Source organism: Neoarius graeffei, chromosome 4, assembly GCF_027579695.1.
Source record: "Neoarius graeffei isolate fNeoGra1 chromosome 4, fNeoGra1.pri, whole genome shotgun sequence".
In the NCBI taxonomy this organism is placed as follows: Eukaryota; Metazoa; Chordata; class Actinopteri; order Siluriformes; family Ariidae; genus Neoarius; species Neoarius graeffei.
Genome location: NC_083572.1, coordinates 93,153,736 through 93,180,519, shown reverse-complemented (window position 1 = coordinate 93,180,519; position 26,784 = coordinate 93,153,736). Strand labels below are relative to the sequence as shown.

At 39.6% G+C, this 26,784-nt stretch overlaps 1 protein-coding gene across 2 annotated transcripts in view; it reads left to right on the top strand.

Moving 5' to 3' along the window:
• The first annotated feature begins 3,206 nt into the window (after positions 1-3,206).
• ddr2a (discoidin domain receptor tyrosine kinase 2a) overlaps positions 3,207-26,784 on the top strand; it is a 136,924-nt gene continuing 113,346 nt past the window's right edge. For both annotated transcript variants that reach the window (XM_060920027.1, XM_060920026.1), the window contains exon 1: positions 3,207-3,347. The gene's annotated coding sequence lies outside the window, so the exon portion shown is untranslated. The remainder of the gene's footprint in view (positions 3,348-26,784) is intronic.

Sequence of the window (26,784 nt, the reverse complement as noted above, 5' to 3'; positions counted from 1 at the left end):
TTCCTGAGCCCATTTTGTGATTTCCAATACAGAAGCATGCCTGTATGTGATGCAGTGCCGTCTAAGGGCCTGAAGATCACGGGCACCCAGTATGGTTTTCTGGCCTTGACCCTTACGCACAGAGATTCTTCCAGATTCTCTGAATCTTTTGATGATATTATGCACTGTAGATGATGATATGTTCAAACTCTTTGCAATTTTACACTGTCGAACTCCTTTCTGATATTGCTCCACTATTTGTCGGCGCAGAATTAGGGGGATTGGTGATCCTCTTCCCATCTTTACTTCTGAGAGCCGCTGCCACTCCAAGATGCTCTTTTTATACCCAGTCATGTGAATGACCTATTGCCAATTGACCTAATGAGTTGCAATTTGGTCCTCCAGCTGTTCCTTTTTTGTACCTTTAACTTTTCCAGCCTCTTATTGCCCCTGTCCCAACTTTTTTGAGATGTGTTGCTGTCATGAAATTTCAAATGAGCCAATATTTGGCATGAAATTTCAAAATGTCTCGCTTTCGACATTTGATATGTTGTCTATGTTCTATTGTGAATACAATATCAGTTTTTGAGATTTGTAAATTATTGCATCATGGTGGTTTAACGTTAAGCTAGCTAGTCAGTGAAGCTCCACCTGACATGCTAGCAAACTCTTTTCAAACTCAGAATCATATTGGGTAGCTAACGCTACTAGAAAAGAAAGATTTCTACATTCTGTTTATTTGGCAAGATTATGCTAAAACATATTTCTGAAAGCACTTCAGATAAGTTAGCATTATTCATGTTAGCGTAACTCCATTTTTACATGCTAACTAACAGTGTCCAAGTTAACTAGCTATGCGTTAACGTTAGCTGTGGACAAGGCGATGGCAACCTGGTGAGCAAATCCATAGAAAGTCATTTGACTAACCAGACTGCATAGCTATTACAATGTTATCGCTAGTTCTAAAAGCACAGACAACTTCACTGCAAGCTTTCTCTTGGAATAAAACGTTTATATTCCTCAATATGCTCCCGCAGGTTGGACGGTGAGTTTTTGTAGGCCGTGATGTGGTTCGTTTTCAGCAAACAAAGCAAACATTTAAAACGAAACAAATTTTTAATCCTTTCAGAAAACCAAAACGTGGGTTCTAGGTAAAGCCATGAGTGTGTGCATTCCCCAGAAAAACCACCTCCTTCCATTCAGCCATCAACTGATAGTGTTAAATAACGCTGCTGAGAAATCACTGATCTTGATTTTATCCAGTCTATGGACGTGACGTGACCCTAGTGATTACTGATCTCAGTGTCTCAGTGTCACCTGCGAAAAAACCAACCACGTTTTAGAAAAGAAAAGAAAAGAAAAGAAAAGAAAAGAAAAGAAAAGAACGTCCACTTTCAAAGCTGCTTCATAGTAACGAGGACCTTGACAGAAATGTAGTGGAGTAAAAAATACAATATTTGTCTTTCAAATGTCTCATCTCATTATCTCTAGCCGCTTTATCCTGTTCTACAGGGTCACAGGCAAGCTGGAGCCTATCCCAGCTGACTACGAGCGAAAGGCGGGGTACACCCTGGACAAGTCGCCAGGTCATCACAGGGCTGACACATAGACACAGACAACCATTCACACTCAATTTAGAGTCACCTGTTAACCTAACCTTTATGTCTTTGGGGGAAACCCACACAGACAACACACAAACTCCGCACAGAAAGGCCCTCGTCAGCCACGGGACTCGAACCTGGATCTACCGTTCAAAAGTTTGGGGTCACCCAGACAATTTTGTGTTTTCCATGAAAAGTCACACTTTTATTTACCACCATAAGTTGTAAAATGAATAGAAAATATAGTCAAGACATTTTTCTGGCCATTTTGAGCATTTAATTGACCCCACAAATGTGATGCTCCAGAAACTCAATCTGCTCAAAGGAAGGTCAGTTTTATAGCTTCTCTAAAGAGCTCAACTGTTTTCAGCTGTGCTAACATGATTGTACAAGGGTTTTCTAATCATCCATTAGCCTTCTGAGGCAATGAGCAAACACATTGTACCATTAGAACACTGGAGTGAGAGTTGCTGGAAATGGGCCTCTATACACCTATGGAGATATTGCACCAAAAACCAGACATTTGCAGCTAGAATAGTCATTTACCACATTAGCAATGTATAGAGTGGATTTCTGATTAGTTTAAAGTGATCTTCATTGAAAAGAACAGTGCTTTTCTTTCAAAAATAAGGACATTTCAGTGACCCCAAACTTTTGAACGGTAGTGTAAGTACAGTACTGAAGTAAATGTACTTCGTTACTGTCCACCTCTGTTGATGTGTATCTGCATGATTTGATGCATTGTGCTGCTGTCGAGAGATTGGCTGATTAGAGAACTGCAGAAAACAGAACATCAGGTGGATGGGTGTTCCTAATAATTGTGGCCAAGGTATTCAATTGTAATATATGAACGAAAAGCAGATATTGATGTCTCATCTCATCATCTCTAGACGCTTTATCCTTCTACAGGGTTACAGGCAAGCTGGAGCCTATCCCAGCTGACTATGGGTGAAAGGCGGGGTACACCCTGGACAAGTCGCCAGGTCATCACAGGGCTGACACATAGACACAGACAACCATTCACACTCACATTCACACCTACGGTCAATTTAGAGTCACCAGTTAACCTAACCCGCATGTCTTTGGACTGTGGGGGAAACCGGAGCACCCGGAGGAAACCCACGCGGACACGGGGAGAACATGCAAACTCCGCACAGAAACGCCCTCGCCGGCCACAGGGCTCGAACCCAGACCTTCTTGCTGTGAGGCGACAGCGCTAACCACTACACCACCGTGCCGCCCTAGATATTGATGTTTGTTTGTTTAATTTTTTTTTCTTGCACTAAACCCATCTCCTGTTTAAGTAGAAGTCCTGCTAAGTTTCCACAGACCAGCGGTGACTGCTAACAGTTAGATGAAACTGGAAAAAAAATATTTACAGCTCTCCTTGAGAGTTATGATCTTTTCAGTATTTGCTTAAACCATCAAAAATACATTCAAGAAAATGAAAAAAGTAAAAACTTCTTTGATTGGCCACTGGAGTCTGACTTAATTGAAACCTTCTGTATGGCATAAGGAATTCTGGGACTTTGGCGTGTACCCAGGAATCCTCAGAATGTTAGTTTTCCTCTCTCTCTCTCTCTCTCTCTCTCTCTCTCTCTCTCTCTCTCCTTCCTCCAGAGTTGTCTTACATCAGCTCAGTGTGCCTGGATATGAGGTCTAAGTGAAGATAGAGAGAAAGGAAGGAACAGCCTGGATTTTACGTTCTCACTGGTTGGATTTAACATCTCACTGGACAAATGGTTTAAAAGAAGCAGGGTTCAAATAGTAAGTTTGTCTTAAGTCTTGAAAAAACTTTGAGATGTTTATTTTTCTTGCTCGAAATCGGACTCTCACCTGTATGTGATTTAGGACAACAAAGAAGGAACTGTAGGTGTTTTTTTTTCTTCTTGTATATCCATGACGCTGAGATTTTTCATTGTGTGTGTGCGTTATTTATTTTTTTCATGCTTTGATTTTCTTTGTGTCTTTCCTTCGTGCTGAGCCGATTCTCTGGACGAAGTGCTGATTGCATGGCAGGCTAAAATAGTGGATAACAGAGCAAACTCGTCCTCGAGCCACACTGCATCCTGAAGCGATGCAAACTTAGCAAATATGGAACCCTTCTTTCGGAATATTTGATCTTTTCAAGTATGTATTGAACTGCATCCTTTTGCGTTGGTTGCGTTTCTTTATGGACCGTTCGAGCGTCTTAGTCCGTCACTGATGTCATCCACAAAGGAACTGGAGAATTCAGAATTCATTAATTTGCGCCAGCCTTTCCAGTTTTTCGACGCTATTCTCAGGGCATTTTTCAGAGTATTTCTTCATTGCGCTCCTGATCCAGAGCACTTTCAGAGATGTCTTGGTGAAAATAGGAACGATAGATTTCGAGGAGCTTCTGTTTTTACTTGTTTTTGTACAAATTACATTTGAAAATCAGGTCCTCAGATCAAGTCAAGTTTATTTATAGAGTTTACAGATCAGATACTATGTTTGTCATGCTTGATAAGGTTCAACAAAGACAGTAAATATAATTATTTGAAGATAACGCCGTAATTACAATTCCTTTGCAAATTTTTATTCAAAATCATATTAACTCATTAGTTAATTAAAACATTTTGGTCCGAAATGTCATCCTAAAACACACTTCTTGCTGTGATTATGTTTATTTCAGAGACTATTTACATTACATTAATGGCATTTAGCAGACCCTCTTATCCAGACTGACATACAACATACCCAGAGCAGCCTGGGGAGCAGTTGGGGGTTCGCTGTCTCGCTCAAGGGCACTTCAGCCATTCCAGCTGGTCCAGGGAATTGAACCGGCCACCTTTTGGTCCCAAAGCTGCTTCTCTAACCATTAGGCCTATTTCTATTTAAGCCCATATTATTTTGGAAAAGTTTGCAGTTTACACTCTTAGGTCAGGTCTGTAATGCACTTGTAGGACATGAAGCACACATAAGTGTAAAAAGACCTTTTTAAGAACCCTATTTTAAAAGATTATGTTCCATATATCAAACTGCATGCTGTGTACGTTTACAAAAAAGAAGATTATTCAAGTGTGCTTCTAGTATACTTCTTTGAAACTAAAAATAAGAGAGTACGCTTTCAGTTTACTTTTTATTTACTGATCAGAGATATACTTAATAAAGTTATACATAGGGCAGCACGGTGGTGTAGTGGTTAGCGCTGTCGCCTCACAGCAAGAAGGTCCGGGTTCGAGCCCCGTGACCGGCGAGGGCCTTTCTGTGCAGAGTTTGCATGTTCTCCCCATGTCTGTGTGGGTTTCCTCCAGGTGCTCCGGTTTCCCCCACAGTCCAAAGACATGCAGGTTAGACTAATTGGTGGCTCTAAATTGACCGTAGGTGTGAGTGTGAATGGTTGTCTGTGTCTATGTGTCAGCCCTGTGATGACCTGGTGACTTGTCCAGGATGTATCCCGCCTTTCGCCCGTAGTCAGCTGGGATAGGCTCCAGCTTGCCTGCGACCCTGTAGAACAGGATAAGCAGCTATAGATAATGGATGGATGGATGTACCTTAAGGTACAAAACACTTAAGTTGTCTACTGGTAGTGTGCATGAGGTAAGGGTTAGGGCTAGAACACTAATAGTATACCTAGAAGGGTAATTGCAGTATACTTCAAAACTAAATAGTGGACTAGATGTATATAACCAGTAACTAATATTATCTGTCCAATATGCTATAAAGTATACTTTTATAAACTAAAAAGTGGACTAGAAGTGTGTAACGAGTAAACCAATAGTATATTTCCCGTATACTACAAAGTATACTTTAGTAAACTAAAAAGTGGACTAGAAGTATAAAACAAGTAAACTCATACACTATGAAGTATGCTTTTGTAAACTAAAGAGTGGACTACAAGTATAGAACTAGTAAACTAGTAGTATATAAGTTTACTTGTGGTATACTTGCAATACAAAATAAAAAATACTAGTTGTATCCGCAGAGTTTACTTCTCTTAGGCTTAAAGTATACTTTTTATAAACTAAAAGTGGGCCAATTTAGTCCCAAGAAGTATTAGATTAGTTTACTTACAAGTATACTGTAAGTACATTGATATCAGTATACTTGGTACATCAAAGTATACTTCAGGAAATATACTTTAACTTTACTTAACCTCCTAAGGCCCAAGCTGTTTTTTTACATGCATTTTTTATTTCTCTTTGCTATTTGGGCTTATTAGAACCTGATTAGAATAAAAACTAAGCATCATCTTTTGATAAGATGTACTTTTAGAGAAAAAGTATGTCCACATATGTGGATTCTTGTTCCGAATTTCCATAAAGTGCTGTCCACGCATGTGACCGCTAAGCCCTAGGAGGTTAAGTAAACTTAATAAAATGAACTTGAAGTATACTTCTTTTTGATAAGGGTAGGAGAATTGAAAATATCAAATCAGATTCCAGGTTAAACTGCGTTTGTGACGGAGAGTCACCATCATGAACATTTCAACATTTACAGTAGTGTGTAGATGATCGGACTCTCTCTTGAGAAACCTATGAAATCATTAGAAACCGTTGCGCAAAGAAGAAGGACAACAACTTTATTCATCACATGGACACTCTGAACCCATCTGAAACCCATCTGAACCCATCTGAAGCAATGCACACACATGCCTTACTCAAAGTTAACCTAACCACATGTCTTTGGACTGTGGGGGAAACCCACATGGACAACATGCAAACTCTACACAGAAAGGCCCCCGTCGGCCGCTGGGCTCAAACCCAGAACCTTCTTGCTGTGAGGTGACTGTGCTAACTACTACACCACTGTGCCGCCTGAATAGCAATAACAATTAGTAATCTAGTTTAACTTTATCAGTTTAATTCCCATTAGTATCTTAGTGCTTTCATTATTATTATTATTAATAATAATAATAATAATAATAATAATAATAATAATAATTTGTTTATTGCTACACAGTTCATTTTTCCCCCTCGTTATACTCTCACTGTTACATTTACACTTTTTGTTTATCAATTAGGTAATCATATCGTTTAATTCCTTCACTTTGTCTCAGATAACTTTTCCTCTATTAGTATCCTAGTACTGTTCAAGTCTCAAATTTGACTTATTTCTCATATATTGCTGATATTTAGTATTATAAATAAAGGGTTGTGTTTTGGGTTTTTTTTGTATTTCAGGCTAGGAAATTTTCTTACATCTTTTATATGTAGTCTTATAAGTTTAACAATTAGTATTTAGTATTTTTAATATGAGTAGAGTATGTATATTTAGCTTTCATATCAGGTGAAGAGCCATATTTGTGGAAACTCTGATATCAAACCATTATTAATTATTAACATTATTCAATTTATCCTTTAATTATAGCGCCACCTAGTATTGCAATGAATGACACAGCTTTTACATTTCACCTTTAGGGCATGGTCTTAAACTTGCATCCTGACACGAACTATCGCTGAAATACAGGCTCGTATCTGTCTTTGCCATCATCGGTTTTCTTAGCTCATTACTGGTGAATTGTTAAAAATATAGTTTTAAAAATTGGGACTGTGTCAAATCCTTATTCCAAATTAAAAAAAAAAAAGAGTGAATGGTTCCAGACATCCATTAACTAAGAAGAAGAAACACTAACTACTGGACCCCTAAATATGGTAGTTGTATATGTATTACATGTTTTCTTTTTACAGAATGCATCATCTTTTTTCAGGTGTGTGTTTCAAACAACCAACTCTCACTATCCAACTTATTACACAAAGCCAAGACGATCCAAGTCTATCTCATGGTTTTCAGAGCACTCTTGCTTGGATTCGACATGGTTCATGAACTGACTACTAGCAAAAGATTTCCATGGCCTTTTCTAAAACTATCACAGAAGATTGGGTTATCTACCTCAATTCAAGTCTCTACATGCACGACAACCAAAGCACTTTCAGCTACAGTGGTGCTGGAAAGTTTGTGAACCCTTTAGAATTTTCTATATTTCTGCATAAATATGACCTAAAACATCATCAGATTTTTACACAAGTCCTAAAAGTAGATAAAGAGAACCCAGTTAAACAAATGAGACAAAAATATTATCCTTGGTCATTTATTTATTGAGGAAAATGATCCAATATCACATATCTGTGAGTGGCAAAAGTATGTGAACCTCTAGGATTAGCAGTTAATTTGAAGGTGAAATTAGAGTCGGGTGTTTTCAATCAGTGGGATGACTATCAGGTGTGAGTGGGCACCCTGTTTTATTTAACCCTCATCCTACCATGCTATTTTACACCTTAATCTTACCATCTGGGGTCCGTTTGGACCCCAATACTTTTCTTTAAAATTAAAGCTTATAAAGACAAAATCACCAGATAAGTTTTGTTCAGAACATCTTGTATTAATAACAGCAATACACTAAAGGGCCCAAGGCATAAAGAACACACTTAACCTTCATCCTACCAGCCAATTTTACATACACAAACTACCAGGCGGGGTCCGTATGGACCCCAGGAGGGAATACCTTGAAATCAATGCAGTAAGAACCAATTCAATGCAGCAAACAGACATAACTTTATTGAAGAACAAAATCCACTATGGCTGAATATCAATGATGTATTATAAATGCAATAACATTGCAATAATATTGCAATAACTAGCATACATGTAGCAAATTATAGCGCCACAAAAAAAATTGGCATTATATACATGATTTTTGCAGCTCATGCAGCTGTAAAACATTCTGGATTACAGCTTAGGTCTTTTCTTACAGAATTTAAAACAAAAAAGTAATTGTAAAATAATTTAGGGCTTTTGTTTTGCAGCCTGCGCTTATTGCAGCAGTGGGGTCCACACGGACCCCAAGAAGGAATGCCTTGGTAGTTTCATTATGGAACATAAAAGAAATAAAAGAAGTTAACTTTCAGTGTGCTATTCAATTATAAAATGAAAGACAGATAAACTTTACTCTGGGGTCCGGTTGGACCCCAGTAACAAATTAATTATACCTTCACAATGCAAAAAGCTGATCTTCCGGTGCTTTAGTGTTTTAATTAAGACATAAATTCCGACAAATTCATAAAACGGTGAGGCAGTATGTCACATATTTTTAAAATGGCAAACAAACATATAGGTGCGGGGTCCAGATGGACCCCACTTGGTAGGATGAAGGTTAAAGAACAGGGATCTATCAAAGTCTGATCTTCACAACACATGTTTGTGGAAGTGTATCATGGCACGAACAAAGGAGATTTCTGAGGACCTCAGAAAAAGCGTTGTTGATGCTCATCAGGCTGGAAAAGGTTACAAAACCATCTCTAAAGAGTTTGGACTCCACCAATCCACAGTCAGACAGATTGTGTACAAGTGGAGGTAATTCAAGACCACTGTTACCCTCCCCAGGAGTGGTCGATCAACAAAGATCACTCCAAGAGCAAGGTGTGTAATAGTCGGCGAGGTCACAAAGGACCCCAGGGTAACTTCTAAGCAACTGAAGGCCTCTCTCACATTGGCTAATGTTAATGTTCATGAGTCCACCATCAGGAGAACACTGAACAACAATGGTGTGCATGGCAGGGTTGCAAGGAGAAAGCCACTGAGAAAGCCAGTGTTCTTTCTTCCAAAAAGAACATTGCTGCTCGTCTACAGTTTGCTAAAGATCACATGGACAAGCCAGAAGGCTATTGGAAAAATGTTTTGTGGACGGATGAGACCAAAATAGAACTTTCTGGTTTAAATGAGAAGCGTTATGTTTGGAGAAAGGAAAACACTGCATTCCAGCATCTTATCCCATCTGTGAAACATGGTGGTGGTAGCATCATAGTTTGGGCCTGTTTTGCTGCATCTGGGCCAGGACGGCTTGCCATCATTGATGGAACAATGAATTCTGAATTATACCAGCGAATTCTAAAGGAAAATGTCAGGACATCTGTCCATGAACTGAATCTCAAGAGAAGGTGGGTCATGCAGCAAGACAACGACCCTAAGCACACAAGTCGTTCTACCAAAGAATGGTTAAAGAAGAATAAAGTTAATGTTTTGGAATGGCCAAGTCAAAGTCCTGACCTTAATCTAATCAAAATGTTGTGGAAGGACCTGAAGCGAGCAGTTCATGTGAGGAAACCCACCAACATCCCAGAGTTGAAGCTGTTCTGTACGGAGGAATGGGCTAAAATTCCTCCAAGCCAGTGTGCAGGACTGATCAACAGTTACCGCAAACGTTTAGTTGCAGTTATTGCTGTACAAGTGGGTCACACCAGATACCGAAAGCAAAGGTTCACATACTTTTGCCACTCACAGACATGTAATATTGGATCATTTTCCTCAATAAATAAATGTTCAAGTATAATATTTTTGTCTCATTTGTTTAACTGGGTTCTCTTTATCTACTTTTAGGATTTGTGTGAAAATCTGATGTTTTTGGTCATATTTATGCAGAAATATAGAAAATTCTAAAGGGTTCACAAACTTTCAAGCACCACTGTACAGTACTTGACATTTTATTGTTGTGTATCTAAAGTTAGTATAGCAAGCATCAAACATTTTCCTAGTACTTTTCCACTGTTTTGCATCATTCACTTTATCGCTCCAGATCCTTCAAGCTGCAGAAGATACTTTAGTCGAACTCTGAAAGTATCCCACTGAACGATGGTAATGTGTGATCATTTGGGATCGTTGACATGTCATTTTCGATTCGGAATGCAGGCCTCTTGGGCGAGAGCTCCGTCTGGAATGAGTGAAAATCAGAGCTGTCTGGTATAATCTGTAATTTGGATCTGAGATTCAAAACAGCTGAGGTTCCCATTTTTCATTTCCTTCTCCCATTGCTCTCCATCTGACAAATCCATTTGGAATTCATTTAGCTGCATTCGGAGAACAGAGACACAGTCCCTGTCTTAACAACAAGCTGTTTGGTGTGTATAAATAGCAGCATGTTGAAGAAAATATCAGGTTTGTCTGATCCTCCACCCAGCTTTAACAAGCTTAGCTTCAATAATCGAGCAGACGCTGTGTATGTTTCTGCTTCAGAATGGTGTTTCGCTGTAAATGAGGCCCACATGCTTGACAATATTTAAGCATTACCAGTCGCTGCTTATGCCATTTAGCAGGTTTAGCAGAAAATGTTAAATAGGGATCTAGAGCCTACACCTAAATCCTTAAAGTGATTTAGGGCCTACACCAGCTGTTTCACTCTTATCCCAGATGTTGGGCCTTTTTAATGCACATCTGTATTCAGACTTGAGACATAAATACAGAATTATTATATGGGTTAATTAGTTTGCCTAAAACAGATGTGTTTTAGTTTTAAAATGGCGTTTTAAAATGCAAACAATCTCCGTCCAGATGTGCATTTTAGCTCTGTTTCGGAAATAATCTCCATCCATGCTAAGACACCTGAAAACGCACATCACATGACCATTCATGTACACTGGGCATGCGCGTGCTGGGATAAACAACTGATGCTGCTTGTTTTCTTCTGGAAAAGGGTCACATGACAGAGGTGTTATGAATCAGGGAAGGATATGTCGTGACTGATGAGACCCATCAGGAAGTGGACATGTGTCATTATTTCCAAATGTCTTGGGAAGCCATGGTCTAATGGTTAGAGAAGTGGCTTTGGAACCAAAAGGTTGCTGGTTTGATTCCCTGGATCAACAGGAATGGCTGAAGTGTCCCTGAGCAAGGCACCTAACCCTTTTCTTCTGGAACAGAGTCACATGACAGAGGTGTTATGAATCCAGGAAGGATACGTTTTGACTGATGAGACCCAATCAGGAAGTGAACGTGCGTGTCTGCATCATTGTTTTTGAATGTCTCTGTTCTTGGCGTTTGAAAACTCTGGAGTAGTGTCGACACCAGGCATAAATGTACTTGTACTTGAGAAGCTCTCATCCATCATCTTGGACATGGCTGCCCACCATCGAAACTGGTCACATTCTGCAAAATGGCCCTCCAAAGTTCTCTTGCCCATAGCCATCACTTTGCCTTGCTCGTGCCAGATGTTGATGTAGCCAGTCACTAACTCCAAGTTCTCCTCAACACACTTCTGTCAGGTGAGTTGCTGTGCTGCACTCCACCTGAGTGATGACCATGCCTTGGCGTCCACTCTAGTAGATACTTTGGTAGGCGTGAGTTGTTCGTGCGGACACCATGCCCGTACCATCTCAAGCTTCTCACTGCCAGGTGAATTCGGATTGGCTTTTGACTGGTTCTCTGTAGCACTTCAATGAAGCATAAGTGATATATTTTAAAACTAAAACATACACTATTAGACTCAGTTATAGATGATTCTGTCCTTGGACCTTGCACCATTTGTCACCCTGAAGTTCATGTTTTATGCTGGAGATCTATCTATCCATCCATCCATCCATCCATCCATTATCCGTAACCGCTTATCTGGAGCCCATCCCAGCTGACTATGGGCGAGAGGCGGGGTACACCCTGGACAAGTCGCCAGGTCATTTATGCTGTAAATACACTCAAAAAAAACCCCCAATGAAATATCCATAAATACACAAATATGATATTATTAAGTTATTAATTGTATTGTCCCTTTAAAGTACACAGAAAGGTGCTTGTATTTAAAGCTGGTAATTTAGACTATATTAAAAAAAACCACACACACACACATTCCAGGCATGAAAAATCTGGCAACCACAAAGTTATGACCCACACAGTATGTGTGTGTGTGTAATAGTCTGAATGATTTGAATTGATGAAAGCTCAGAAATTCAACGTAAGTGCTTGTGTAAGTTGAGTCTGAATACAGAGACCTTTCCGAGCTTAGATACAGGAGTAACTTTTGGACTTAAGTTGCTGATCCATAACTATGACTCTGACATAACTCCAGTAACTATAATACATCTTCAGCATGTAGATTGAAATGGTTTAGTCATCAAGATCAGTATCGATATTACGTAATTCCAGTCTTATTTTTCTGTTCAGCAAAAAGGAAAAATACAGTCAGTATATAGCAAGACAGAAATAATGTCTGTGGAATATTTGTAATAATATTGCATTTATATTAGATCCTGTACATTATATATTACATGGTTATAATTAACAATTATTTAAATAATATTGGCTGGTGTTGAGTGGTCTATCAGATATATTCCATTCACCAAGCATGATATTGAATGAGTCAAAGATGAGTAGCTGAATGGAATATATCTGATATACCATGAAAAAAGCCATCCAATATTATTATTATTATTATTATTATTATTATTATTATTATTATTATTATTATTATTATTATACATTTGATGGAACAATTATAGATTTTACAAAAAGTTAAGAACAGGGCAGTAACTTACCAATATTGAATGCTGATTCTGATTGAATGTAATTCAATGTTCTGTCAATCCAATGTACTGTACAAAGTCAAAGTTCTAACAATAAAAATGGTACAAGTCCAAAAAGCCTGAACAACAACCCAACTTATATACAAGCTATATCCAGGTTCAAAGTTACTTTTGGTCGTAGTTAATTGTTACATTGCAGTTGTTCAAAACAAAATGGCTTTGCTGAGTGAAGTCCTCTTGTAAAAATCCCTATCACGTTTCCTCACCTCCAAGTAGAACTTTGACAATATTTCCACTATTACTCTCTTTTCCAGTTTTTTGATGTCTGTTGGTATGTTTTTCTCTTCTAAATATGTGTGAAGAATATCCAGGGAAGTTTTGGTAGCCTTTTGGGTATTCAGCGCGTCTTTCATTTTAAATCTTTCGCGTTTAATGAAGCAAACCTCCCGGCCATGTTTGTGTACAAACTGTCACAGTTATTCGCTAGCACGGACGTTTTACATCTCCGAAGTGTCTCTTTTCCAGTTTTTCAGTGTCCGTTGGTATGTTTTTCTCTTGTAAATATGTGTAAAGAATATATAACGAAATTTTGGTCGCCTTTCAGGTGTTCAGCGCATCTTTAGTTTGAGTTTTCAGTTTATTTATTTAGTGCTTAAACCGAGAACTGAATTAGCCTCATCTTCTCTCTCTCCCCACCAACAAAGAAATAACTGTCATTGGATCTTCGCATGAGCTCCATTGTGTAGCGTCGTGTTGCCTTGACAACGTGGAATATTATAACAGTATTGCACGCTCATTCTCCATTGGGGAGAGGGGCATAATACATGGAGGATAAGCGATATGATAACAATATTGCATGCCATCAATAAACCCGCGAGAAGGGAATAGAATACATGTTTTTATTCCATGGAAAAAGTAGCCCGTATGTATCATAATCACCGATCTTCAATGAGCCTGAGGTGGATAAGTGTTTTAGTATAAATACACAGGTTATTTAAAAATAATAATAAAATAGATAGATAGGTAGATTTAAAAAAAATCATATTAAAAATAATTTATTTCAAATTTCAAAAGCAGCATGCAAATGTAATACTGGCACGGTGCAGACTTGTGTCACTTATCTATGCCGACTCATAAAATACTTTGTTTTGAACTCAATAAAATAAATCTCAATTCCACCTTACCTTTGAATAGTTTTAGACCAAACGTTGTAGCATCTTTAATAATTTTAGGAACAGCAGTTTCTTTCATCATTTGTAATTGTTCCTCACTTTATTTATTTATTTATTTATTCGCATATAGTAAAAAAAACAACAACAACAATACAAGTAAAGGTACAAAGTACATGCTGGGAGAAGGGAGGAAACCTAAATGGCTTATAATTAGCCCTCCCCCATATATATATATATATATATATATATATATATATATATATATATATATATATATATATATATATATATATATATATATAGGAGTGATTCCACGCTTATGGGTACTGAAATAGGGACATGAACTTATTCACCTAAAACCATTTCTTTTTTTACCATCAGGTCACAAAACATGTAATCTTTAATGAATGATATGTTAAAAGATAACTTAATAATATTAATTAATAATAATATTAATAATAATTTTCTGAGATGTAATAAAAACATATTTATATGCCAAAGTCAAGCCTATGAGTTCCAAAATGATGTCTGTTACATTACTTCTGTTACGATCGTCCATCTCGTGTCTGTTACAAATTAATTACAATCTAGCTATATACCATGTTAATCTTATTGAAAGAATGTGTATGTTTATTCTACTACACATGTTTATTAATTATATTTGCTAAAACATCACCTTCCTATGTTTCAAAAAGTAATTCTACATTGTTAAAATTGAGAATATATATGTCCACAACACTTCTGTTACGTTCTGACTTTGGCATATAAATATGTTTTTATTACATCTCAGAAAATTAAAGTTATCTTTTAACATATCATTCATTAAAGATTACATGTTTTGTGACCTGATGGTAAAAAAAAGAAATGGTTTTAGGTGAATTTTTAAAAATAAGTTCATGTCCCCATTTCAGTACCCATAAGCGTGGAATCACTCATATATATATATATATATATATATATATAAAATCTCCTTATCTCTAGCCACTTTATCCTTCTACAGGGTCGCAGGCAAGCTGGAGCCTATCCCAGCTGACTACGGGCGAAAGGCGGGGTACACCCTGGACAAGTCGCCAGGTCATCACAGGGCTGACACATAGACACAGACAACCATTCACACTCACACCTACGGTCAATTTAGAGTCACCAGTTAACCTAACCTGCATGTCTTTGGACTGTGGGGGAAACCGGAGCACCCAGAGGAAACCCACGCGGACACGGGGAGAACATGCAAACTCCGCACAGAAAGGCCCTCGCCGGCCCCGGGGCTCGAACCCAGGACCTTCTTGCTGTGAGGCGACAGCGCTAACCACTACACCACCGTGCCACCCATATATATATATATATATATATATATATATATATATATATATCACAATATTAAAAACAATAAGTTTACAAGCAGTAAAGTTAAAGAGTAAACATTACTAATTAAACATAATATCTGAGTAAATAATTAAATTAATAGGTACTTGGGCAGTACAGCAGATAGTTTTTTAAGACACATTTAAAGCCGGCGGCACGGTGGTGTAGTGGTTAGCACTGCCGCCTCACAGCAAGAAGGTCCGGGTTCGAGCCCCGTGGCCGGCGAGGGCCTTTCTGTGTGGAGTTTGCATGTTCTCCCCGTGTCCGTGTGGGTTTCCTCCGGGTGCTCCGGTTTCCCCCACAGTCCAAAGACATGCAGGTTAGGTTAACTGGTGACTCTAAATTGACCGTAGGTGTGAATGTGAGTATGAATGGTTGTCTGTGTCTATGTGTCAGCCCTGTGATGACCTGGCAACTTGTCCAGGGTGTACCCCGCCTTTCACCCGTAGGTCAGCTGGGATAGGCTCCAGTTTGCCTGCGACCCTGTAGGACAGGATAAAGCGGCTAGAGATAATGAGATGAGATGAGATATTTAAAGCCAACAAATGATGTGGCAGGTCTGATTGAGGAATCAAGACTATTCCATACATTAACGCATTTATATTGTACACTGGATTGGGCTAAAGATGTTCTGAAGAGAGGAACATGAAGTTGACTCTTTTGGCGGGTAGAGTCATTGTAAACCAGTGAGTTAGGGCTTATAAAGTTATCAAATGTCCAAGGGACTTATGGTGACAAACTGATTGGCAGCCATTTTGCTGAGTCGTTCGAGGTGATTATCGAGAAATAGTCCGAATTTCTCAACCAATCAGAGCGCGCAATTTCTGATAATTGCCTGCGTATTTATAGTAATTTTCGATTATAATATAATTATAAGGTAGTGACAGCTCGAAGTCCCATTTGCTCACTATTCACACAGCACTGTGTGAAGTGAGTCCTTTTTTAAAAATCTTTTTGTAAGAAATGGACCATGCTTTCTGGAAGAGGAGTTTTTTCTCTTCAGGACAAGGTCATTGGGTTTAATTTTGCTCTGGGGAGTACATGAGGAAACACTGGTCTTGCTGTTAGGTCTGTTTTGTACAAGTGTAAAGGAATAAGCAACAGGACGATAACGTTTTAGCCGTAACATAAAATCATAAACGTTTTTTTCAGACGAGATTATAGATTAAGCCAAAATGAATAGCTGCAAAGTTTTTACAACATTTACATCAACTGTCCTGATTAACGTGAACATTTGTCATGTAATCAGATCCTCTAGTGTTTGTCTACACACTATAACAGTTACTCATAGTGACTCTGATCAAGTCAACAAATACTTGCCATCACATGGATCCACTTTGGCTGAAAGGGAATTTCATGCATTCTTATAAAAGTAAATATCTGCAATGCTTTTTTAGTTAGTTCGTTGTCTTTGTGGGAAATAAAAATGGTTTCAAGTGAAAATTCTGTTCTTGTTTAAGGATAGATATTGATGTGTGAATATGAGCTCATGGAGGATACAGAACAGGCGTACAGTATCAATAAAAATAAAATAATTTTAGGAAATCATTAATCAAGCAATCTACTCATTACTTGGTTAAATATAAATTAGTTAGTTAGTTAGTTAGTTAGTTAGTTAGTTAGATAGATAGATAGATAGATAGATAGATAGATAGATAGATAGATAGATAGATAGATAGATACTTTATTTCCGCCATAGGGAAACTATTTCTCAGTGAGTAAAACATGTCGGACTCTGGCATGACCATACAAGCAGGATAAAGCACATGAGACACTTCGACCATCCAACACATCTGCACCAGTCATATCACAGTGTTAGTATTGCACTTAATCCAAGAAAAGGCTAAAATATGGCCAAAGACGAGAAAAACTGTAGATTAAAACACAGGTTTCGACATCAACATTCCCGTAACGAACACATAGCATCAGCCCATATCCCAGTAATGCAAAGAGGCCTTCAGGATATTTGGGAAATAAATACAGATAAGATGTTCTCATAAAAGAAGAGGGATTGAACGGTTGTCACTATTCAGATTCACTGAACAGAGACCCAGAGAGAAATTAAGGCCGACAAAGTTCGAGCCCTGTGGCCGGCGAGGGCCTTTCTGTGCGGAGTTTGCATGTTCTCCCCGTGTCCGCGTGGGTTTCCTCCGGGTGCTCCGGTTTCCCCCACAGTCCAAAGACATGCAGGTTAGGTTAACTGGTGACTCTAAATTGACCGTAGGTGTGAATGTGAGTGTGAATGGTTGTCTGTGTCTATGTGTCAGCCCTGTGATGACCTGGCGACTTGTCCAGGGTGTACCCCGCCTTTCGCCCGTAGTCAGCTGGGATAGGCTCCAGCTTGCCTGCGACCCTGTAGAACAGGATAAAGCGGCTAGAGATAATGAGATGAGATGAGAATGAGATTGCTGTGGATGGTTTCACACACTAATCACACTGCATCTTCTCCATCAATCACCCCTGCTTCAGGGGATAATCTCACATGGAAACCTATAACCTGCTGCTGTAATCATAAAGACTATGCTCTGGACATATTGAACATCATTAACACATTGTTTGACGTTATACCATAGTGTACAGTGATAGAAGAGCAATGATTTTTATTCTATCCACATTCACTGGATATGAGCAATCACACGCTCTGATTGGCTACTCTACTACTAGGATATCAGCTCATATACCATGAGTAGAGAAAAACAAAATGGAGGAGCGTGTTGCTGAACCAACCAAGGACGAAATAAAAACTCTACTTGAAAACAAAACCCTAAAAAATACAAAAAAAGAAACAAAATATGAAATAAAAGTATTTGATGTTAAGAACGTATCTTTTTTTATTTTTAAGAATTATTATCGCATTTTCCACAAATTGCTACTGTCATTTCGCCGGTTTGTTTCCATTCTAAATGGAAATAATTCTGTTGGCCATTTTGTATAAAGTTTTTATCTACTGAATTTGCAAAAAGTAAAAATAAAAATGTCCTGTTTCTGAAAATCCAGTGAATGTGGATAGAATAAAACAGTTATTCCACTCAATCTCATTGTACATGGCTTATAGACAACTCGGTGCTACACGCCTCGTCGGCTATCAACTCATGTACAACTCGATTTCGTGGAATAACTGTTAAATAACCTCACTATCCAGGTCACCCTGCTTCTTGTCCTGTTCTTCTTCTCAGGACGTTTTTCTTGTCAATGTTGTCTCTGGTTTGCTCATTAAAGATCTAAATCTACATCCAGAGTCATGGAACGCATTGTATATTATTAAAAGCACTATACAAGTTAAATTGAATGGACATTTGTTCAATCTGATGTGAAACGATTTATTAATAATCAGTTCAATTTATATAGTGCCTTTCTCACACCCAAGGTCGCTTTACAATTGAGGGAAGGAAAAAAAAAGTTCACCAAAAGAGGCTCAGGATGTAATTCCAATGGCGTAGTTAACACAGTCCCAGCAGGCGCAGAAAGATAAATCCCACACTGCCTGCACAGCCACTGCGACGCCATTGGGCAACATCGCTCAGAACACTGCACCAAGAACAAAAGCGCCGCTGCACAGAGTGCTGGACAACCCCGATGTTAAAAAGAGCAACGGGTTCACTGCAGTCCATAGCAAAGAGCACAGACACCACCCATGGTGCACCAAGGCCTGAAGGGAACCGACACCAAAACTGGGTCCGGAGCTACACCACAACCGGTGGACAAAACACTCAAACAAAAATCAAATATCAAACTACACAAGCACAAGAAAAACAAAAGGGGAAAAAAAAGAAAAATGAAATGCTCCGGTGAGAAGCGGCAGCCAAAACGTGCACAGCGTACTCTCAACCGGCAACAGATTTGATATACAGTTCAGTTTTCATGTTGTATCCTCATTTACACTTTGAATTTTGTGCATTCGTGCATCTTCCCTCAGAAGGTCTAAAATCAGGTTTATTTGTATCCTACTTCATGTCATCACTATGTTTTCTTGAAACTACAGGCTTCTACGACCATCATGGTAATTATACTACTGGTACACACATGACAAGAGTTCAAACATGGTTTGAAATGAGCTAAAATTAGGCTGTTTGTCTTTGGTGCAAATGAAAAGGCCACGTTTCAAGGGCTCTTCACTGTCATTTTCGGGTCAATTAGTTGAATTACAGTGTAGCGAGGGCCCTCGTTCTGCAGCACGCGCGGCTTCCTGCGCTCTAATTGCAAACAGATTTTGTAAACCATGAATCATGCGGTGAGTCAATAGATAACGGCTGCCTTAAAACCAGCCTGCATTTCTCAAAAGTAGTTTTTATACACTGGCAGCATACCTTTAGTTAATCAAGCATGACTACTGTTATTCAGCGATTTTGGAATATGCTAGAAATTCAAAATACAGCCCTTTATTCACGCTAGGTGAGAATGTCTGAACGTGAGTGGAAGAGGCACAGATGACTGATTTAACAAAATAATACATGACTCTTTATTCTGATTGGTTGGATGTTGGTAGTCCACCATTTGTTTTTCCCCCTCATTCGTCGGCCATCTCCAGAACACAGAGTTTCTCCTCTGAAAAGATTTTTAAACAGGTGCCAGGATATGAAGAGAAATTTGCAAATATTACAAAACATGACTGGCGGCACGGTGGTGTAATGGTTAGCACTGTCGCCTCACAGCAAGAAGGTCCGGGTTCGAGCCCCGGGGCCGGTGAGGGCCTTTCTATGTGGAGTTTGCATGTTCTCCCCGTGTCCGCGTGGGTTTCCTTCGGGTGCTCCGGTTTCCCCCACAGTCCAAAGACATGCAGGTTAGGCTAACTGGTGACTCTAAATTGACTGTAGGTGTGAATGTGAGTGTGAATGGTTGTCTGTGTCTATGTGTCAGCCCTGTGATGACCTGGTGACTTGTCCAGGGTGTACCCCGCCTTTCGCCCGTAGTCAGCTGGGATAGGCTCCAGCTTGCCTGCGACCCTGTAGAACAGGATAAAGCGGCTAGAGATAATGAGATGAGATGACTGGCGGCACGGTGGTGTAATGATTAGCACTGTCACCTCACAGCAAGAAGGTTCTGGGTTCGAGCCTAGTGGCCAACGGGGGCCTTTCTGTGTGGAGGTTTTGCATGTTCTCCATGTGTCTGTGTGGGTTTCCTTCACAGTCCAAAGACATGCAGGTTAGGTTAACTGGTGGCTCTAAATTGACCGTAGGTGTGAACGTGAGTGTGAATGGTTGTTTGTGTCTATGTGTCAGCCCTGTGATGACCTGGCGACTTGTCCAGGGTGTACCCCGCCTCTCGCCCATAGTCAGCTGGGATAGACTCCAGCTTGCCCGCAACCCTGCACAGGATAAGTGGCTATGGATGATGGATGGACAAAATATGACCTGAATTAAAAATGGCTGACTGTGACTTTAATATGCCATTAGAAGATGGCGCTGTTTTGGATAGATATGTGCCAAGTTTCCCAAAAGCATCGTAGCACAAAGATCATCATTAAATGGTAGAGCGAGCAGCACAATGAACACTCTCTCTCCTAGTTAAGGTGCTCTTAGCATTAAGAGGCTTTTGGGAAACCCACCACTGTTTAGTGCCTTATGATATAAGGAGGAAATATCAATCTTCATAATACAGAGGCTGTGTCCGAAATCACTCACTTCTTCACTACTCCCTACTCACTATCTAGGGAATTACTAGATAGAGGACTATATAGTGAGCTCATTGGTAAAATGAAAAAATGCTTTCGGACACTAGTCCGCCGTGCCGTTATTTACATCATTGCTGTCGCACGATTAAAACGTGTCAGATCAGTCGGCTGGTGGGTTTTCACATAATAATAAATACATGCATGCATGTAGTGTTGTCTCATCTCATCATCTCATTATCTCTAGCCGCTTTATCCTTCTACAGGGTCGCAGGCAAGCTGGAGTCTATCCCAGCTGACTACGGGCGAAAGGCGGGGTACACCCTGGACAAGTCGCCAGGTCATCACAGGGCTGACACATAGACACAGACAACCATTCACACTCACGGTCAATTTAGAGTCACCAGTTAACCTAACCTGCATGTCTTTGGACTGTGGGGGAAACCGGAGCACCCGGAGGAAACCCACGCGGATACGGGGAGAACATGCAAACTCCACACAAAAAGGCCCTCGCCGGCCCCGGGGCTCGAACCCGGACCTTCTTGCTGTGAGGCGACAGCGCTAACCACTACACCACCTTGCCGCCCCTGTCTTATTCTCATCTCATCTCATTATCTCTAGCCGCTTTATCCTTCTACAGGGTCGCAGGCAAGCTGGAGCCTATCCCAGCTGACTACAGGTGAAAGGCGGGGTACACCCTGGACAAGTCGCCAGGTCATCACAGGGCTGACACATAGACACAGACAACCATTCACACTCACATTCACACCTACGGTCAATTTAGAGTCACCAGTTAACCTAACCTGCATGTCTTTGGACTGTGGGGGAAACCGGAGCACCCGGAGGAAACCCACGCGGACACGGGGAGAACATGCAAACTCCACACAGAAAGGCCCTCGCCGGCCCCGGGGCTCGAACCCAGGACCTTCTTGCTGTGAGGCGACAGCGCTAACCACTACACCACCTTGCCGCCCCTGTCTTATTCTATTTTAGCTTATTTTTTAATTCTCTTACTATTTTTAATTGTACTCAAATGTCCATTTATAATGTGTTCCTTCCTCCGTCCATTCACCCCAACACACTTTTTTTTTCAGTGTATGATGGTATATATTGCTTGGTTAGTGATCATCGGTTGTCCACTATTTTTCATGGTGCATTGTGGGATACTCTGAATCTACTATACAGTATAGGGTGTAATAATTCTCACTATACATTCAGACAGCACTACAAAATAGCAAACTCACTATATAGTCCACTGTATAGTGGGTCATGAGTGATTTCAGACACAGGGATAGCGTTTATGTGTTTCAGATTATTCATAGAGTACATATTCTTTATTCTGTCCTACACGCACCGCCATGCTGATTTCCATGGACGTAAATGACAAACTACCGAAAACTCACAAACTTTCGTACAAATTTTCGAGAACCTTAAGGACATTTAGCCTGTTTTTACTAAATAACAAAAGACAATGAGCTGAATGGATCGAAAATTGCTGACACCGAGAAATCTACCCAATATTTAATATTTAAATATTGAAATGAACATGAATGGTTAATTGAATAAATTAGTATATTTTGATTACATAGAAATGTTTGGTTCAAATTTCAAGATTCATGCTGAGCTCCAGTTTAATACAGAAGCAGCCATTTGATTTGGAAAAAAAAACATCTATAGCTGTAAGGATGCACTAACTTTTCTAACTTCCTTAGGAAATCAGATCTCCGTCAACTAAAAAGTCAACTAAAAGAAGAATAGGTGTGAACATTCAAGGCCTGGTTTCACAATACCGATAACTATAACTACAACTATAATGATAACTATAAATAACTCGTTCGCCTGCAGTTTATGTAGTTGATGGTCACACCAGACCGATAACGATACCTATCGCCCAGGCCTGGGTTTATCCGTATCAGTGAGACTGATTCTGGAGCCATTTTTCCAGGCCTGGAAAAATCTGATCCGATAAAACATCTGACCAATCAGGTAACTGTTTACATGACGTTCTTTGAGCATGTGCTATTTTCCCAGGGCGTCTTTGTACATCCTTGTTGCATCATGAAGTCACGGAATGCGGATTCACAGAAAATAAAAAATATAATACAAAGCACGGATCTTTTATTCACAGATATGTGATTTTCTCTGAAATATCAAAAGTAGTGCTGTAAAAAATGTCGCGTTATTAACACGTTAACTTGACTCAATTTTAACGGCGATAATTTTTTTATCGCGAGATTAACACTCTGTGACATGATGTAGGGTTTTCATAAGCTTTTGAAACTGCCAGGAACTTGGGACAGAGACTTTGCTTAGAAAACCGATAGCAGCTAGACTGTAATGCCACGCCCCGCACAGCCAGAGTCCTCTGCCCTCCTCCCCCAAAGAACCAGCATGGGCAGGGCGCGCTAGTAGAGATGGGATTTATGGCTCTTTGATGGGATCCGCATCTTTGTGATCCGTTCTTTGAAAAGAGCCGTTCAAAAGACTGGCTCATTTGGCTCTTTTTAAATATTTATTCAGTTTTAAGAAGACAGCGTCTAAAGAAGCCAGATCCCTCTGAACTGTAAACTCAATGCTATCCCAGAAATCCTTCCTGTAATATGCAAATTTGGCCGCCTCTGATTGGACAGCGCGACACATCAACAGGCAGAAAGTGTAAAAGTACAAAATGTGTTATGTGAGCTGAAACAGTAAAGATCAGATTCAGTGCAATATTTATCAACGAACAACTTAAAGTTAATATAATAGTGTACTTTATATTATAATCAAGCATGTCAAGCCTACCGTCACTGTGTAACCTGTCTCTCTGAGTTGTAGACCAACTCAAACAGTAGATCACTTCACTCATGGTTCTTTTGTTAGCCCCGGTGTTCGGCTTAGGTTTCACTTTGCAGTGGTTGTGTCAAGACGTGTTATGCTTTGCAATACAAAGCAAGCCCATTCACGTTTTTATGCTGATAAGAGAATTACAATGGTTTTTCATGTGACAAAAATGTGCGATTAAATTGCGATTAATCGCGAGTTAACTATGACAGTCGTGACATTAATCGCGATTAAATATTTTAATCGCTTGACAGCACTAATCAAAAGTAAATATATAAATGCAGGTAAGATATTTTAATGATGAACTTCGGCAATCAAAACATTTAATTGTTTTCGACTTCTTAATTTTTTATCCGTGATGCATCGTCCATATGAAATTGGTAACCAATCTGTAAATTATTTGCATCCATGATGCATCCGTATTAAAATCCGTAACCACTCCGTATTTTGTATCCTTTTTTATTATATTTCCATAATCTGTGATCTGTGCGTATTTTATCAATCACCGGAGTGTGTACATGGGTTATTCTGAAGTCCAAGCTGTACAGTATGACCCGGAATAATGTGCTCCTACTTGGGAAAAAAACTTCCATGAGTATTCCTAAGTTGCACGCATTTATTTCCCTGAGTGTCAGGACCAAGCGATATTATAGTCGGGATTATAGTTGTGGTGTTTCTGCTCCAGACTGGAACTAAATTCAGGCAGAGGTACAGTCATAGTTATAGTTATAGGTATAGTTATAGTTATCAGTGTTGTAGGACCGGGGCCTCACACAACAAAACATAATGACAAAATAATTGTATCTGTCCTGCTCAGGTATTCATTATTTTAAATGAGTTACAATGGTATGAATTGGTGATGGAGTGAAAAGTAAATACTGCACCATAACTTTCTGAAAAAAAAAAAGGTTTAAAATTGCGATGTTCAATTCAGCAATGCAAGGAATTAAGATAGCCCTGAAATGATATTTGGTCGAAGTTTAGTTGGTGCATTATGTGTGTGAATGAAGACAGAAAAAACAGCCAAGGAATGTAACAAAGCAGTGCAAATATCCAAAATCCAATCACACATTTCTGGGACATTAGTGAAACTCCTAAACACTCAGAAGGACGGAGAGGAAAAAACTGAGAACGAAGGACACTAAGGTGCTGTTGTCCATCTAAATACTGTATGTAACATCAACTAAAGTTTGATTTTGAAATACCTATTTATAGGGGAGAGCAGGGAGACTTGGGACAAATTTTCAGCTTTTGTAGATTGTGTGAAATTCTTTACCGGTCGCGTCACATTCATATTGCGTTAGAGAGTATTTACCTCTTATCCCCTCTTACCCAGAGCATTTTTTAAGGATTTTCCACTAGGAGACCAACTGGTCTGGGCAATACAATCACAGGCCCCAGAGTCCATGCGGCTGCACCGCTGCGGCATATTCTGTGATGCAAAATGGTTCACCAATCGCCATACAGACAAACACACTACAGTGACTACACAGCTATCAAGAGCAATTACCAAGCACGTATGTTATGTCAAAGACACTCAAAGTTACACAATAATGACATCGGATTCTGACATCAGCCATCTCAGTAACCAAATTTTAGGCTACATCCACACGACAACGGCAACGAAATTTTATAAAAAAAAATATCGCGTCCACATGGGCAACGGATCAGTAAAATATCAGGTTCATATGGCAACGCAACGCTTGCTGAAAACGATGCAATACACATGCCACACCACTACGTGCGCTGTAAGACGGTCCCATCAGAGACACCAGAACAATAGAAGAAGTAGGACGCATGCGCATAAACCCCTTCTTCTACCCGGCGTGAAGCACTCACAGGAACAAACACACAACAACAAGAAGAAGATGGCTGCGACTACGCGAGGAAATCGTGCCTTCTGTGTGTACAAATTAGTTTTATTAGTGTGCATAGTTTTATATAACTTAATTTTCTTATTGTGTGTGAACATTTTGAAAAGCATTTTTATATAACTTTTTATATTGTGTGTGAACATTTTGAAAAGCAGTCTTATCCAATAAAAAAAAAAGAAATTCAAGAAATGGTTCAGTTACTTGTTTATTTAAAAGAAAAGCTGTATACAAAAGTGAATGCAATGCAGTGGTTCATACAAAACAGCGAGAGTGCTGCTTGTTCTAGTCATGTGGTTGTGACATCATCGTAAACAAATCCGTTCTACTCATCCAGACGACTTCGCAACGGCGCCGTTGCCAGATTTTTCCACTCTGGAAACCGTTCTCAAAAAATATCGTTTTGGGGCACCCAAAACGCCGGTGCCGTGTGGACGCCAGGCCGAAACGATAAACAATTTTATCAGATTCACCTGAATCCGTTGCCGTGTGGACAGCCTCTTAGTTTTGTTTTTCTTAACCAACATGATCTTGTGTGTATATCTTATAACATAGATCTTCGTTTTCCTTGTTAAATATACACTACCGTTCAAAAGTTTGGGGTCACTTTGAAATGTCCTTATTTTTGAAAGAAAAGCACTGTTCTTTTCAATGCAGATCACTTTAAACTAATCAGAAATCCACTCTATACATTGCTAATGTGGTAAATGACTATTCTAGCTGCAAATGTCTGGTTTTTGGTGCAATATCTACATAGGTGTATAGACCCTTTTCAGTCACGTGACCTTCGTAAACGCGACCGCCATTTTGGACATGTAGTGGACTTCGGCTCGAATCGGTTTGAATGCGAGGAAGGCGACAAACATAAAAGGAAAAGGAGCGAGATGCAGAAAACTGAATTTACTAGTTTACTGTAATTATGATCTGGCAGCTATTTACACCGGATCCAGTGTAAATAGCTGCCGGAGCCAACGTCCGAGCTTGCCGGAGCGCGGTCCGGCCGGCCGCGAGCTAGCGCACTCCAGAACCTCGGACGTTGGCTCCGGCAGCTATTTACACTGGATCCGGTGTAAATAGCTGCCAGATCATAATTACAGTAAACTAGAATGGAATGTTAAC